The following is a 15,000-nucleotide window of genomic DNA, read 5'->3' as shown; positions in this document are numbered from 1 at the left end:
CTGCACCGGGCCGCACCGGCTCACAGGGCACCTCTGCCTCCCCGAAACGTGGGCTTGCATTTTCCCTCAAGCTGCACCGAGTTACATCTCCATCACGGGGCGCCCCTCTGGAGCCAGGAGGAAGCCGTGCTGGGGCACCGGCTTGCCCTCCTCCCCCCATGCCGGGCTCCATAGCATACGAGTGGCCAGTCACCGCCGCTGGCTTTTCCCTTAGATGCCGTGCCCCCGCGGGCTGCGGCTTTGGCCATGGGGGGGAACCCCCGTGAAGAGGGTCCAGTGCTGGGAACTCTCTCTGCCCCTTACCGGGCTCTCTCTCGCCGTGCCTGGACGGGCTTGCTTTCCATTCTTGGTGGGACCGACGCCGGCACCACGTCTCCCCGGCTTTCTCTGCCCCCGTGCCCCACCGGGCAAACTTCGCTTTGGGGGTTCCACACTTCGGCAGTGGCCGGCGCCAGCCACTCGTCAACTTTTTTTCTTTTCCCCTCTTTCGTTGCCGAGCCCGGGCTGGGCTCCGGCTCACGGACGAGCGAAACCCATCCAACACCGCTGAGGGTGCGCCAGCGGCCGCTCCAAACCGCCGCGCCTTTGCTCGGCCCCGCGGGTCCCCTCTCTGACCCGGGGGAAAGCCACCGAGAAGCCAGACGGACCCCTGCCCAGCCGCCTGGCGGGTGGCTTGGAGCAGCCGCTCGGCAGCGCTGCCCTGGGAGTGCTCGGCGTCACTCGTTCCCTCATATACGGAACTGGAGGGCCGTCAGCTCCGCGAGCGCACAACCAGCCGACCTCCGCCCAGCGGCAGGTCGCAGAAATCACGCCGGCTTGTACGATGACGTAGGCGGAGGCAGAGCGCAACAGCGACCCCTTGGCGACAAGCGCGAGCTCCGCGGAGAGCACGTCTACTCGCCGAGGGAGAGCACGTCTACTCGCCGAGGGAGAGCACGTCTACTCGCCGAGGGAGAGCACGTCTACTCGCCCAGGGAGAGCACGTCTACTCGCCCAGGGAGAGCACGTCTACTCGCCCAGGGAGAGCACGTCTACTCGCCCAGGGAGAGCACGTCTACTCGCCCAGGGAGAGCACGTCTACTCGCCGAGGGAGAGCACGTCTACTCGCCCAGGGAGAGCACGTCTACTCGCCGAGGGAGAGCACGTCTACTCGCCCAGGGAGAGCACGTCTACTCGCCCAGGGAGAGCACGTCTACTCGCCCAGGGAGAGCACGTCTACTCGCCCAGGGAGAGCACGTCTACTCGCCGAGGGAGAGCACGTCTACTCGCCCAGGGAGAGCACGTCTACTCGCTCAGGGAGAGCACGTCTACTCGCCCAGGGAGAGCACGTCTACTCGCCGAGGGAGAGCACGTCTACTCGCCGAGGGAGAGCACGTCTACCTCCCGGCTGAGGGAGAGCACGGGGGGGGGGGACAAAGACAGGCGGCAGCAGCTTCGGTGAACGTCACCCGGGAGGCGACCGGGGGTGTCCCGGGGCTGTCCCGGGAAGCCGGCGTCCGGCACAGGGAACCGTCAGCTGCCGGACCGGGGCGAATCCCCGCGGCCACGGCAGGGGTGGGGGCTCGAAGACAGCCGGCAGCCGCTTCGGTGAACGTCACCCGGGAGGAGACTGGGGCCCTCCCGGGACCGTCCCGGGAAGACGACGTTCGGCACGAGATCCCGGCCGCGGCCGGACCGGCTCGAAGCCTCGCGGTCCCGGCAGCAGCCGGAGCCGCTCGCCGCCTCGGGCTCCCGGCCCCCTACAGATCCGGCGACTCGTTCGCGGGCGGCGGGGGGAGGCAGTGGAGGGGGTGCGGGGAGAAGCGGCAGCGGAGGCGGAGGGGGGGGGGGCTCGAAGACAGCCGGCAGCCGCTTCGGTGAACGTCACCCAGGAGGCGATCGGGGCCGTCTCGGGGCCGTCCCGGGATGCCGGCTTCCGGCACGGGGTCCCGGCCGCGGCCGGACCGGCTCGTATCCCCGCGGCTCCGGTAGGGGGGGGGGGGGGGCTCGAAGACAGCCGGCAGTCGCCTCGGTGAACGTCACCCGGCCGGCGACCGCGGCCGTTCCGGGGCCGTCCCGGGAAGCCTGCGACAGGCACGGGGTCCCAGCCGCGGCCGGACCGACTCGAAGCCCCGCGGCCCCGGCACGGGGGAGGCCCAAAGACTGGCGGCAGCCGCTTCGCTGAACGTCACCCGGCCGGCGACCGGGGCCGTCCCGGGGCCGTCCCGGGATGCCGGCTTCCGGCACGGGGTCCCGGCCGCGGCCGGAGCGGCTCGAATCCCCGCGGTCCCGGCAGCAGCCGGAGCCGCTCGCCGTTCGGGCTCCCGGCACCCTACGGATCCGCCGACTCGTTCGCCGGCGGCGGGGGGAGGCAGTGGAGGGGGTGCGGGCAGAAGCGGCAGCGGAGGCGGAGGCGGGGGGGGGCTCGAAGACAGCCGGCAGCCGCTTCGGTGAACGTCACCCAGGAGGCGATCGGGGCCGTCCCGGGGCCGTCCGGGGATGCCGGCTTCCGGCACGGGGTCCCGGCCGCGGCCGGACCGGCTCGAATCCCCGCGGTCCCGGCAGCAGCCGGAGCCGCTCGCCGTTCGGGCTCCCGGCACCCTACGGATCCGGCGACTCGTTCGCCGGCGGCGGGGGGAGGCAGTGGAGGGGGTGCGGGCAGAAGCGGCAGCGGAGGCGGAGGCGGGGGGGGGCTCGAAGACAGCCGGCAGCCGCTTCGGTGAACGTCACCCAGGAGGCGATCGGGGCCGTCCCGGGGCCGTCCCGGGATGCCGGCTTCCGGCACGGGGTCCCGGCCGCGGCCGGAGCGGCTCGAATCCCCGCGGTCCCGGCAGCAGCCGGAGCCGCTCGCCGTTCGGGCTCCCGGCACCCTACGGATCCGGCGACTCGTTCGCGGGCGGGGGGGGGGAGGCAGTGAAGGAGGTGCGGGCAGAAGCGGCAGCGGAGGCGGAGGGGGGGGGGGGTGCTCGGAGACAGCCGTCAGCCGCTTCGGTGAACGTCACCCGGGAGGCGACCGGGACCGGCCCGGGAAGCCATCGTCCGGCCCCGGATCCCGGCCGCGGCCGGACCGGCTCGAATCCCCGCGGCCCCGGCACGGGGGAGGCCCAAAGACTGGCGGCAGCCGCTTCGGTGAACGTCACCCGGCCGGCGACCGGGGCCGTCCCGGGGCCGTCCCGGGATGCCGGCTTCCGGCACGGGGTCCCGGCCGCGGCCGGACCGGCTCGAATCCCCGCGGTCCCGGCAGCAGCCGGAGCCGCTCGCCGTTCGGGCTCCCGGCACCCTACGGATCCGGCGACTCGTTCGCGGGCGGGGGGGGGAGGCAGTGAAGGAGGTGCGGGCAGAAGCGGCAGCGGAGGCGGAGGGGGGGGGGGGTGCTCGGAGACAGCCGTCAGCCGCTTCGGTGAACGTCACCCGGGAGGCGACCGGGACCGGCCCGGGAAGCCATCGTCCGGCCCCGGATCCCGGCCGCGGCCGGACCGGCTCGAATCCCCGCGGCCCCGGCACGGGGGAGGCCCAAAGACTGGCGGCAGCCGCTTCGGTGAACGTCACCCGGCCGGCGACCGGGGCCGTCCCGGGGCCGTCCCGGGATGCCGGCTTCCGGCACGGGGTCCCGGCCGCGGCCGGAGCGGCTCGAATCCCCGCGGTCCCGGCAGCAGCCGGAGCCGCTCGCCGTTCGGGCTCCCGGCACCCTACGGATCCGGCGACTCGTTCGCGGGCGGGGGGGGGAGGCAGTGAAGGAGGTGCGGGCAGAAGCGGCAGCGGAGGCGGAGGGGGGGGGGGGTGCTCGGAGACAGCCGTCAGCCGCTTCGGTGAACGTCACCCGGGAGGCGACCGGGACCGGCCCGGGAAGCCATCGTCCGGCCCCGGATCCCGGCCGCGGCCGGACCGGCTCGAATCCCCGCGGCCCCGGCACGGGGGAGGCCCAAAGACTGGCGGCAGCCGCTTCGGTGAACGTCACCCGGCCGGCGACCGGGGCCGTCCCGGGGCCGTCCCGGGATGCCGGCTTCCGGCACGGGGTCCCGGCCGCGGCCGGACCGGCTCGAATCCCCGCGGTCCCGGCAGCAGCCGGAGCCGCTCGCCGTTCGGGCTCCCGGCACCCTACGGATCCGGCGACTCGTTCGCGGGCGGGGGGGGGGAGGCAGTGAAGGAGGTGCGGGCAGAAGCGGCAGCGGAGGCGGAGGGGGGGGGGGGGTGCTCGGAGACAGCCGTCAGCCGCTTCGGTGAACGTCACCCGGGAGGCGACCGGGACCGGCCCGGGAAGCCATCGTCCGGCCCCGGATCCCGGCCGCGGCCGGACCGGCTCGAATCCCCGCGGCCCCGGCACGGGGGAGGCCCAAAGACTGGCGGCAGCCGCTTCGGTGAACGTCACCCGGCCGGCGACCGGGGCCGTCCCGGGGCCGTCCCGGGATGCCGGCTTCCGGCACGGGGTCCCGGCCGCGGCCGGACCGGCTCGAATCCCCGCGGCCCCGGCACGGGGGAGGCCCAAAGACTGGCGGCAGCCGCTTCGGTGAACGTCACCCGGCCGGCGACCGCGGCCGTTCCGGGGCCGTCCCGGGAAGCCTGCGACAGGCACGGGGTCCCGGCCTCGGCCGGACCCGCACTGGGTGCCGCCGCCTCGGGCTCTCGGGACGGTATGGATCCGCCGACTCGTTCGCCGGCAGCGGGGGGAGGCAGTGGAGGCGGTGCGGGGAGAAGCGGCAGCGGAGGCGGAGGGGGGGGGGGCTCGAAGACAGCCGGCAGCCGCTTCGGTGAACGTCACCCAGGAGGCGATCGGGGCCGTCCCGGGGCCGTCCCGGGATGCCGGCTTCCGGCACGGGGTCCCGGCCGCGGCCGGACCGGCTCGTATCCCCGCGGCTCCGGCAGGGGGGGGGGGGGCTCGAAGACAGCCGGCAGTCGCCTCGGTGAACGTCACCCGGCCGGCGACCGCGGCCGTTCCGGGGCCGTCCCGGGAAGCCTGCGACAGGCACGGGGTCCCAGCCGCGGCCGGACCGACTCGAAGCCCCGCGGCCCCGGCACGGGGGAGGCCCAAAGACTGGCGGCAGCCGCTTCGGTGAACGTCACCCGGCCGGCGACCGGGGCCGTCCCGGGGCCGTCCCGGGATGCCGGCATCCGGCACGGGGTCCCGGCCGCGGCCGGAGCGGCTCGAATCCCCGCGGTCCCGGCAGCAGCCGGAGCCGCTCGCCGTTCGGGCTCCCGGCACCCTACGGATCCGGCGACTCGTTCGCCGGCGGCGGGGGGAGGCAGTGGAGGGGGTGCGGGCAGAAGCGGCAGCGGAGGCGGAGGGGGGGGGGGCTCGAAGACAGCCGGCAGCCGCTTCGGTGAACGTCACCCGGCCGGCGACCGGGGCCGTCCCGGGGCTGTCCGGGGATGCCGGCTTCCGGCACGGGGTCCCGGCCGCGGCCGGAGCGGCTCGAATCCCCGCGGTCCCGGCAGCAGCCGGAGCCGCTCGCCGTTCGGGCTCCCGGCACCCTACAGATCCGGCGACTCGTTCGCCGGCGGCGGGGGGAGGCAGTGGAGGGGGTGCGGGGAGAAGCGGCAGCGGAGGCGGAGGGGGGGGGGGGGCTCGAAGACAGCCGGCAGCCGCTTCGGTGAACGTCACCCGGGAGGCGACCGGGACCGGCCCGGGAAGCCATCGTCCGGCCCGGGATCCCGGCCGCGGCCGGACCGGCTCGAATCTCCCCGCGGCCCCGGCACGGGGGAGGCCCAAAGACTGGCGGCAGCCGCTTCGCTGAACGTCACCCGGCCGGCGACCGGGGCCGTCCCGGGGCCGTCCCGGGATGCCGGCTTCCGGCACGGGGTCCCGGCCGCGGCCGGACCGGCTCGAATCCCCGCGGTCCCGGCAGCAGCCGGAGCCGCTCGCCGTTCGGGCTCCCGGCACCCTACAGATCCGGCGACTCGTTCGCCGGCGGCGGGGGGAGGCAGTGGAGGGGGTGCGGGCAGAAGCGGCCGCGGAGGCGGGGGGGGGGGGGGGGGCTCGAAGACAGCCGTCAGCCGCTTCGGTGAACGTCACCCGGGAGGCGACCGGGACCGGCCCGGGAAGCCATCGTCCGGCCCCGGATCCCGGCCGCGGCCGGACCGGCTCGAAGCCCCGCGGCCCCGGCACGGGGGAGGCCCAAAGACTGGCGGCAGCCGCTTCGCTGAACGTCACCCGGCCGGCGACCGGGGCCGTCCCGGGGCCGTCCCGGGATGCCGGCTTCCGGCACGGGGTCCCGGCCGCGGCCGGAGCGGCTCGAAGCCCCGCGGTCCCGGCAGCAGCCGGAGCCGCTCGCCGTTCGGGCTCCCGGCACCCTACGGATCCGGCGACTCGTTCGCGGGCGGGGGGGGGAGGCAGTGAAGGAGGTGCGGGCAGAAGCGGCAGCGGAGGCGGAGGGGGGGGGGGGTGCTCGGAGACAGCCGTCAGCCGCTTCGGTGAACGTCACCCGGGAGGCGACCGGGACCGGCCCGGGAAGCCATCGTCCGGCCCCGGATCCCGGCCGCGGCCGGACCGGCTCGAATCCCCGCGGCCCCGGCACGGGGGAGGCCCAAAGACTGGCGGCAGCCGCTTCGCTGAACGTCACCCGGCCGGCGACCGGGGCCGTCCCGGGGCCGTCCCGGGATGCCGGCTTCCGGCACGGGGTCCCGGCCGCGGCCGGACCGGCTCGAATCCCCGCGGTCCCGGCAGCAGCCGGAGCCGCTCGCCGTTCGGGCTCCCGGCACCCTACGGATCCGGCGACTCGTTCGCGGGCGGGGGGGGGAGGCAGTGAAGGAGGTGCGGGCAGAAGCGGCAGCGGAGGCGGAGGGGGGGGGGGGTGCTCGGAGACAGCCGTCAGCCGCTTCGGTGAACGTCACCCGGGAGGCGACCGGGACCGGCCCGGGAAGCCATCGTCCGGCCCCGGATCCCGGCCGCGGCCGGACCGGCTCGAATCCCCGCGGCCCCGGCACGGGGGAGGCCCAAAGACTGGCGGCAGCCGCTTCGGTGAACGTCACCCGGCCGGCGACCGGGGCCGTCCCGGGGCCGTCCCGGGATGCCGGCTTCCGGCACGGGGTCCCGGCCGCGGCCGGACCGGCTCGAATCCCCGCGGTCCCGGCAGCAGCCGGAGCCGCTCGCCGTTCGGGCTCCCGGCACCCTACGGATCCGGCGACTCGTTCGCGGGCGGGGGGGGGAGGCAGTGAAGGAGGTGCGGGCAGAAGCGGCAGCGGAGGCGGAGGGGGGGGGGGGTGCTCGGAGACAGCCGTCAGCCGCTTCGGTGAACGTCACCCGGGAGGCGACCGGGACCGGCCCGGGAAGCCATCGTCCGGCCCCGGATCCCGGCCGCGGCCGGACCGGCTCGAATCCCCGCGGCCCCGGCACGGGGGAGGCCCAAAGACTGGCGGCAGCCGCTTCGGTGAACGTCACCCGGCCGGCGACCGGGGCCGTCCCGGGGCCGTCCCGGGATGCCGGCTTCCGGCACGGGGGTCCCGGCCGCGGCCGGACCGGCTCGAATCCCCGCGGCCCCGGCACGGGGGAGGCCCAAAGACTGGCGGCAGCCGCTTCGGTGAACGTCACCCGGCCGGCGACCGCGGCCGTTCCGGGGCCGTCCCGGGAAGCCTGCGACAGGCACGGGGTCCCGGCCTCGGCCGGACCCGCACTGGGTGCCGCCGCCTCGGGCTCTCGGGACGGTATGGATCCGCCGACTCGTTCGCCGGCAGCGGGGGGAGGCAGTGGAGGCGGTGCGGGGAGAAGCGGCAGCGGAGGCGGAGGGGGGGGGGGCTCGAAGACAGCCGGCAGCCGCTTCGGTGAACGTCACCCAGGAGGCGATCGGGGGCCGTCCCGGGGCCGTCCCGGGATGCCGGCTTCCGGCACGGGGGTCCCGGCCGCGGCCGGACCGGCTCGTATCCCCGCGGCTCCGGCAGGGGGGGGGGGGGCTCGAAGACAGCCGGCAGTCGCCTCGGTGAACGTCACCCGGCCGGCGACCGCGGCCGTTCCGGGGCCGTCCCGGGAAGCCTGCGACAGGCACGGGGGTCCCAGCCGCGGCCGGACCGACTCGAAGCCCCGCGGCCCCGGCACGGGGGAGGCCCAAAGACTGGCGGCAGCCGCTTCGGTGAACGTCACCCGGCCGGCGACCGGGGCCGTCCCGGGGCCGTCCCGGGATGCCGGCATCCGGCACGGGGGTCCCGGCCGCGGCCGGAGCGGCTCGAATCCCCGCGGTCCCGGCAGCAGCCGGAGCCGCTCGCCGTTCGGGCTCCCGGCACCCTACGGATCCGGCGACTCGTTCGCCGGCGGCGGGGGGAGGCAGTGGAGGGGGTGCGGGCAGAAGCGGCAGCGGAGGCGGAGGGGGGGGGGGCTCGAAGACAGCCGGCAGCCGCTTCGGTGAACGTCACCCGGCCGGCGACCGGGGCCGTCCCGGGGCTGTCCGGGGATGCCGGCTTCCGGCACGGGGTCCCGGCCGCGGCCGGAGCGGCTCGAATCCCCGCGGTCCCGGCAGCAGCCGGAGCCGCTCGCCGTTCGGGCTCCCGGCACCCTACAGATCCGGCGACTCGTTCGCCGGCGGCGGGGGGAGGCAGTGGAGGGGGTGCGGGGAGAAGCGGCAGCGGAGGCGGAGGGGGGGGGGGGGCTCGAAGACAGCCGGCAGCCGCTTCGGTGAACGTCACCCGGGAGGCGACCGGGACCGGCCCGGGAAGCCATCGTCCGGCCCGGGATCCCGGCCGCGGCCGGACCGGCTCGAATCCCCGCGGCCCCGGCACGGGGGAGGCCCAAAGACTGGCGGCAGCCGCTTCGCTGAACGTCACCCGGCCGGCGACCGGGGCCGTCCCGGGGCCGTCCCGGGATGCCGGCTTCCGGCACGGGGTCCCGGCCGCGGCCGGACCGGCTCGAATCCCCGCGGTCCCGGCAGCAGCCGGAGCCGCTCGCCGTTCGGGCTCCCGGCACCCTACAGATCCGGCGACTCGTTCGCCGGCGGCGGGGGGAGGCAGTGGAGGGGGTGCGGGCAGAAGCGGCCGCGGAGGCGGGGGGGGGGGGGGGGCTCGAAGACAGCCGTCAGCCGCTTCGGTGAACGTCACCCGGGAGGCGACCGGGACCGGCCCGGGAAGCCATCGTCCGGCCCCGGATCCCGGCCGCGGCCGGACCGGCTCGAAGCCCCGCGGCCCCGGCACGGGGGAGGCCCAAAGACTGGCGGCAGCCGCTTCGCTGAACGTCACCCGGCCGGCGACCGGGGCCGTCCCGGGGCCGTCCCGGGATGCCGGCTTCCGGCACGGGGTCCCGGCCGCGGCCGGAGCGGCTCGAAGCCCCGCGGTCCCGGCAGCAGCCGGAGCCGCTCGCCGTTCGGGCTCCCGGCACCCTACGGATCCGGCGACTCGTTCGCCGGCGGCGGGGGGAGGCAGTGGAGGCGGTGCGGGGAGAAGCGGCAGCGGAGGCGGAGGGGGGGCGGGGGGGACGATAGTGGCGGGGGGCGGGGGGTGCTCGAAGGCAGCCGGCAGCCAGTTCGGTGAACATTCGCCGGGGCGGGGGGGCGACCTGTCCGTGCCCGGGGCAGCCCCGGGAAGCCGGCAGCCAGCACGGGGGTCCCGGCAGCACCTGTTCCCTGCCCTGGGACTTGCCGTGCCCGGCGGCCGGTTGCCGGGTGGGGGGAGCGATGAGAGGCGGGGCGCAGCGGCCGGGGCAGCGCCGGGCCGCAGCGGGGGGCTGGGCGGGTGGGGTAGGCGTCGAGCGGCAAGCCCTCGGCTGCAGCGAATGTTCGGCGGTGCGGGGCGGGGGGGGACGGGACGACACGTTGGGGGCGCCGAGTCCGAGCCACCCCCGGCCCCAGGGGCGGCCGGAGGGGGGAGGCCGGTGCCTGGCCCTGGGAGCTGCTGGGCGCCGGATGGCCGAGGGTGCGTCAGAAGCCGCCCGAGCGGTCGAGCAGGTCCTCCAGAAAGGCCTAGGGTGGCTTCGAGGGCCCCGGGAGCAGTCGAGGGAGGCCTCCAGGCAGGTCTGGAGTGGATGGGAGGCCTTCCAAAGCAGACAAGGGAGGCTGCCAGCGGGGCCTAGGCTGGCACTGCAGCCTGTAAATGGTTGGGGGGGGGGGCCTCTGGTGCGGCCTGGAGTCTCTGGGTGGCGTCCAGAGAGGTGCAAAAGATCCTCTGGTGCGGCCTGGGGTGGCGGAGAAGCCTGCAGAGCGTGCGGGGGAGGCTTCTGGTGCGGCCTGGGGTGGGTCGGAAGCCTGCAGAGCGTGCGGGGAGAGGCTTCTGGTGCGGCCTGGGGTGGCTGAGAAGCCTGCAGAGCGTGCGGGAGAGGCTTCTGCTGCGGCCTGGGGTGGCTGAGAAGCCTGCAGAGCGTGCGGGAGAGGCTTCTGCTGCGGCCTGGGGTGGCTGAGAAGCCTGCAGAGCGTGCGGGGGGAGGCTTCTGTTGGGGCCTGGGGTGGGTCAGAAGCCTACAGAGCGTGCGGGGGAGGCTTCTGGTGCGGCCTGGGGTGGGTCGGAAGCCTGCAGAGCGTGCGGGAGAGGCTTCTGTTGGGGCCTGGGGTGGCTGAGAAGCCTGCAGAGCGTGCGGGGGAGGCTTCTGCTGCGGCCTGGGGTGGCTGAGAAGCCTGCAGAGCGTGCGGGAGAGGCTTCTGCTGCGGCCTGGGGTGGCTGAGAAGCCTGCAGAGCGTGCGGGGGAGGCTTCTGGTGCGGCCTGGGGTGGCTGAGAAGCCTGCAGAGCGTGCGGGGGAGGCTTCTGGTGCGGCCTGGGGTGGCTGAGAAGCCTGCAGAGCGTGCGGGGGAGGCTTCTGCTGCGGCCTGGGGTGGCTGAGAAGCCTGCAGAGCGTGCGGGAGAGGCTTCTGCTGCGGCCTGGGGTGGCTGAGAAGCCTGCAGAGCGTGCGGGAGAGGCTTCTGGTGCGGCCTGGGGTGGCTGAGAAGCCTGCAGAGCGTGCGGGAGAGGCTTCTGCTGCGGCCTGGGGTGGCTGAGAAGCCTGCAGAGCGTGCGGGGGAGGCTTCTGGTGCGGCCTGGGGTGGCTGAGAAGCCTGCAGAGCGTGCGGGGGAGGCTTCTGGTGCGGCCTGGGGTGGCTGAGAAGCCTGCAGAGCGTGCGGGGGAGGCTTCTGCTGCGGCCTGGGGTGGCTGAGAAGCCTGCAGAGCGTGCGGGAGAGGCTTCTGCTGCGGCCTGGGGTGGCTGAGAAGCCTGCAGAGCGTGCGGGAGAGGCTTCTGGTGCGGCCTGGGGTGGCTGAGAAGCCTGCAGAGCGTGCGGGAGAGGCTTCTGCTGCGGCCTGGGGTGGCTGAGAAGCCTGCAGAGCGTGCGGGAGAGGCTTCTGCTGCGGCCTGGGGTGGCTGAGAAGCCTGCAGAGCGTGCGGGAGAGGCTTCTGCTGCGGCCTGGGGTGGCTGAGAAGCCTGCAGGGCGTGCGGGAGAGGCTTCTGCTGCGGCCTGGGGTGGGTGGGAAGCCTGCAGAGCGTGCGGGGGAGGCTTCTGGTGCGGCCTGGGGTGGCTGAGAAGCCTGCAGAGCGTGCGGGGGAGGCTTCTGGTGCGGCCTGGGGTGGCTGAGAAGCCTGCAGAGCGTGCGGGAGAGGCTTCTGGTGCGGCCTGGGGTGGCTGAGAAGCCTGCAGAGCGTGCGGGGGAGGCTTCTGGTGCGGCCTGGGGTGGCTGAGAAGCCTGAAGAGCGTGCGGGAGAGGCTTCTGGTGCGGCCTGGGGTGGCTGAGAAGCCTGCAGAGCGTGCGGGGGAGGCTTCTGGTGCGGCCTGGGGTGGCTGAGAAGCCTGCAGAGCGTGCGGGAGAGGCTTCTGGTGCGGCCTGGGGTGGCTGAGAAGCCTGCAGAGCGTGCGGGAGAGGCTTCTGCTGCGGCCTGGGGTGGCTGAGAAGCCTGCAGAGCGTGCGGGAGAGGCTTCTGCTGCGGCCTGGGGTGGGTCGGAAGCCTGCAGAGCTTGCGGGGGAGGCTTCTGGTGCGGCCTGGGGTGGGTCGGAAGCCTGCAGAGCGTGCGGGGGAGGCTTCTGCTGCGGCCTGGGGTGGCTGAGAAGCCTGCAGAGCGTGCGGGAGAGGCTTCTGCTGCGGCCTGGGGTGGCTGAGAAGCCTGCAGAGCGTGCGGGAGAGGCTTCTGCTGCGGCCTGGGGTCTCTGGGTGGCCTCTAGAGAGGTGCAAAAGACCCTCTGGGTTGGGCTGGGGTGGCTCTTGGACCCCTGCCACACAGTGGAGAGCGGCCTCCGGCCCGCCACCTGTGTCCCTGTGTGCCTGAGTGCCTGTGTCCCTGTGTCCCTGTGTCCCTGTGTCCCTGAGTGCCTGAGTGCCTGTGTCCCTGTGTCCCTGTGTCCCTGAGTGCCTGAGTGCCTGAGTGCCTGTGTCCCTGTGTCCTTGTGTCCCTGTGTCCCTGTGTCCCTGTGTGCCTGAGTGCCTGTGTCCCTGTGTCCCTGTCTGTGTACCTGTGTGCGAGAGTGTCCGGCACGCCACCCAGCGGCGGCGGGCAAGCAGGTAGGCGGGTGGGCGGGCCGGCGAGGGCCAGTGTGAGTTTGGGGGGTGGGAGGGGAGGCGGCAGCTGGAAGCGTCAGAGGAGGGGGCGTGGCTCCGGCTGGCCCCGGGAGCAGGTTCCCGGGACCGGGACCGGCTGGACCCGGCGGGTGGTTGATCCCGGGGCGGGGGGCAGAGGCGGCGGGAAGCGGCAGCTGCGTGTGCGGCGGGGGGGTGGAGGGCGAACCGCGGCGGGAAGCGGATGCTTCAGAGCAGGTTACGGGGGCGGGGACGGACGACACCACCTGTCCCCGCCCCGGGACGGGCTGGACCCGGCGCCCTGGACCCGGCGCCGTGTACCCGCCGCCGCCCCCGCCGCCGCCCCCCTCCGCCACCCCGGGACCCCGACGTTTTTTGGCGCCCGCGCCTTTTTTTGCTCCCCGCCTGCCCGCGCTGCCCCGGGCCCTCCCCCGGGGCGGGGCGGGAGGGAGGGACGGACGGACGGGTAGCCGGGGATCTCCGAGCGCGCGCCACCAGACCGAGGCGGGTCCCGCCGGCGGCGGCGGCGGCGGCGGCGGCGGCAGCAGCAGCAGCAAGCGACGGCGGGGGGGGCAGGCTAGGGAGAGAGGGGGAGCGGCATGCGGTAGGGCTGGGGGGTTTGTTTCGGGGGGGAGGGGTGGGGGGGGGGTGGCAGCGGTCAGCGAGAGCGGGGAGAGGGGGGAGCGGCATGCGGTAGGGCTGGGGTGTTTTTGGGGTGGGGGCGTTGGGGGGATTAGCGGGCGGGCGGGCAGCCCAGCCAAGCGGCAAGCCGGGGGGCGGGCGAGGGCGGCTTTAGGGCCGGAGGAGCGGAGCGCAACCTCCCCCGTGCAGGCTCCAGCGTGGAGAGCAGCAAGTTTTTGGGGACGGGGGACGACGGACGGGAGGGGCAGCGGCGAGAGGCTAGCTGCGGCAAGGGGCACCGGCACGGCCGCCCTAACAGCGCCGCCTCGGTCGCAGGGGTTAGAGAGCAGCCGGGCAGCCCGGGAGGGAAGCGGCAGCCCGCGTCGCGATCCCCCCTCCAGGGGACAATGTGGGAAGGGGAAGCCGCGGCGGCTTTGGCGGGGGGTGCCCAGCTGCTAGCGGCTTCGGGGGGCAGTTAGCGGCGGCGGGGGGGGGGGGAGATGGGTCGCGGCAGCGGCAAGAGATAACGGCGGGCGGGGGGGCTCCGTGCAAAGCGGTAACGGGAGCCGGGGGGTGTGGGGAGCTGGGGGTGGCAGCAGCGGCAAGAGGCAACGTCGGGAGGGGGGGCTCCGCGCAAACCGGTAACGGGGGCCGGGGGGTGTGGGGGGGGCGGTGGTGGCCGCGGCAAGAGGCAACGGCAGGCGGGGGGGCTCCGCGCAAACCGGCAGCGGGGGGGGGCGGGGGGTAACGGCAAGAGGCAACGGCGGGAAGGGGGGGCTCCGCGCAAACCGGCAGCGGGGGGGGGCGGGGGGTAGCGGCAAGAGGCAACGGCGGGAAGGGGGGGCTTCCGCGCAAACCGGCAGCGGGGGGGGGGCGGGGGGTAGCGGCAAGAGGCAACGGCGGGAAGGGGGGGCTCCGCGCAAACCGGCAGCGGGGGGGGGGCGGGGGTAGCGGCAAGAGGCAACGGCGGGAAGGGGGGGCTCCGCGCAAACCGGCAGCGGGGGGGGGGCGGGGGTAGCGGCAAGAGGCAACGGCGGGAAGGGGGGGCTCCGCGCAAACCGGCAGCGGGGGGGGGGCGGGGGGTAGCGGCAAGAGGCAACGGCGGGAAGGGGGGGCTCCGCGCAAACCGGCAGCGGGGGGGGGGCGGGGGTAGCGGCAAGAGGCAACGGCGGGAAGGGGGGGGCTCCGCGCAAACCGGCAGCGGGGGCGGGGGGGGAGGCGGTCAGGAGCGGGGGGAGATTTCTAGAGATGCCGGCAGACCTTCTCCCCGGAGAACAGCGCTGTTGAAGAAAAGACTGCTTCAGAACACAACCTTTAATGAAAGACGCTCGATGAAAACAACACTTAATAAAAGAAGGTTTCATGCCGACTGCCTCTCTTCATTTACGCCGCCGCGGGGGGGGGGGGGGGTTGGGGGGCCGGGCGGGCGATACCAGGCGGCCCTCGTCCCGGGGACCACGTCTACCCCGCGGTTCCAGCCTCCGCGCGCTAAGTGCCCGCCCGGCCGCGGGGAGCACGTCTACCTCCTGCCGCACGGCTCAGTGCACTAAGTCCCCCCTCGCCATGGAGAGCACGTCTACCTGCCAGCTCAGGGAGAGCACGTCTACTCACCGAGGGAGAGCACGTCTACCTCCTCGGGAAGGAGAGCACGTCTACCTCCTGGGAAGGAGAGCACGTCTACCTCCTCGGGAAGGAGAGCACGTCTACCTCCTGGGAAGGAGAGCACGTCTACCTCCTCGGGAAGGAGAGCACGTCTACCTCCTGGGAAGGAGAGCACGTCTACCTCCTCGGGAAGGAGAGCACGTCTACCTCCTGGGAAGGAGAGCACGTCTACCTCCTCGGGAAGGAGAGCACGTCTACCTGCCGCCGCACGGCTCGGTGCACTAAGTCCCCCCCTCGCCAGGGAGAGCACGTCTACCTCCTCGGGAAGGAGAGCACGTCTACCTGCCGCCGCACGGCTCAGTGCACTAAGTCCCCCCCTCGCCAGGGAGAGCACGTCTACCTCCTCGGG

This window comes from Melanerpes formicivorus, unplaced genomic scaffold (genome assembly GCF_026170545.1).
Source record: "Melanerpes formicivorus ecotype bairdi unplaced genomic scaffold, bMelFor1.0.p_v2 SCAF_757, whole genome shotgun sequence".
Taxonomy (NCBI): domain Eukaryota; kingdom Metazoa; phylum Chordata; class Aves; order Piciformes; family Picidae; genus Melanerpes; species Melanerpes formicivorus.
The sequence above is the reverse complement of the archived record's forward strand: the minus strand, read 5'-3'. Positions refer to the sequence as shown.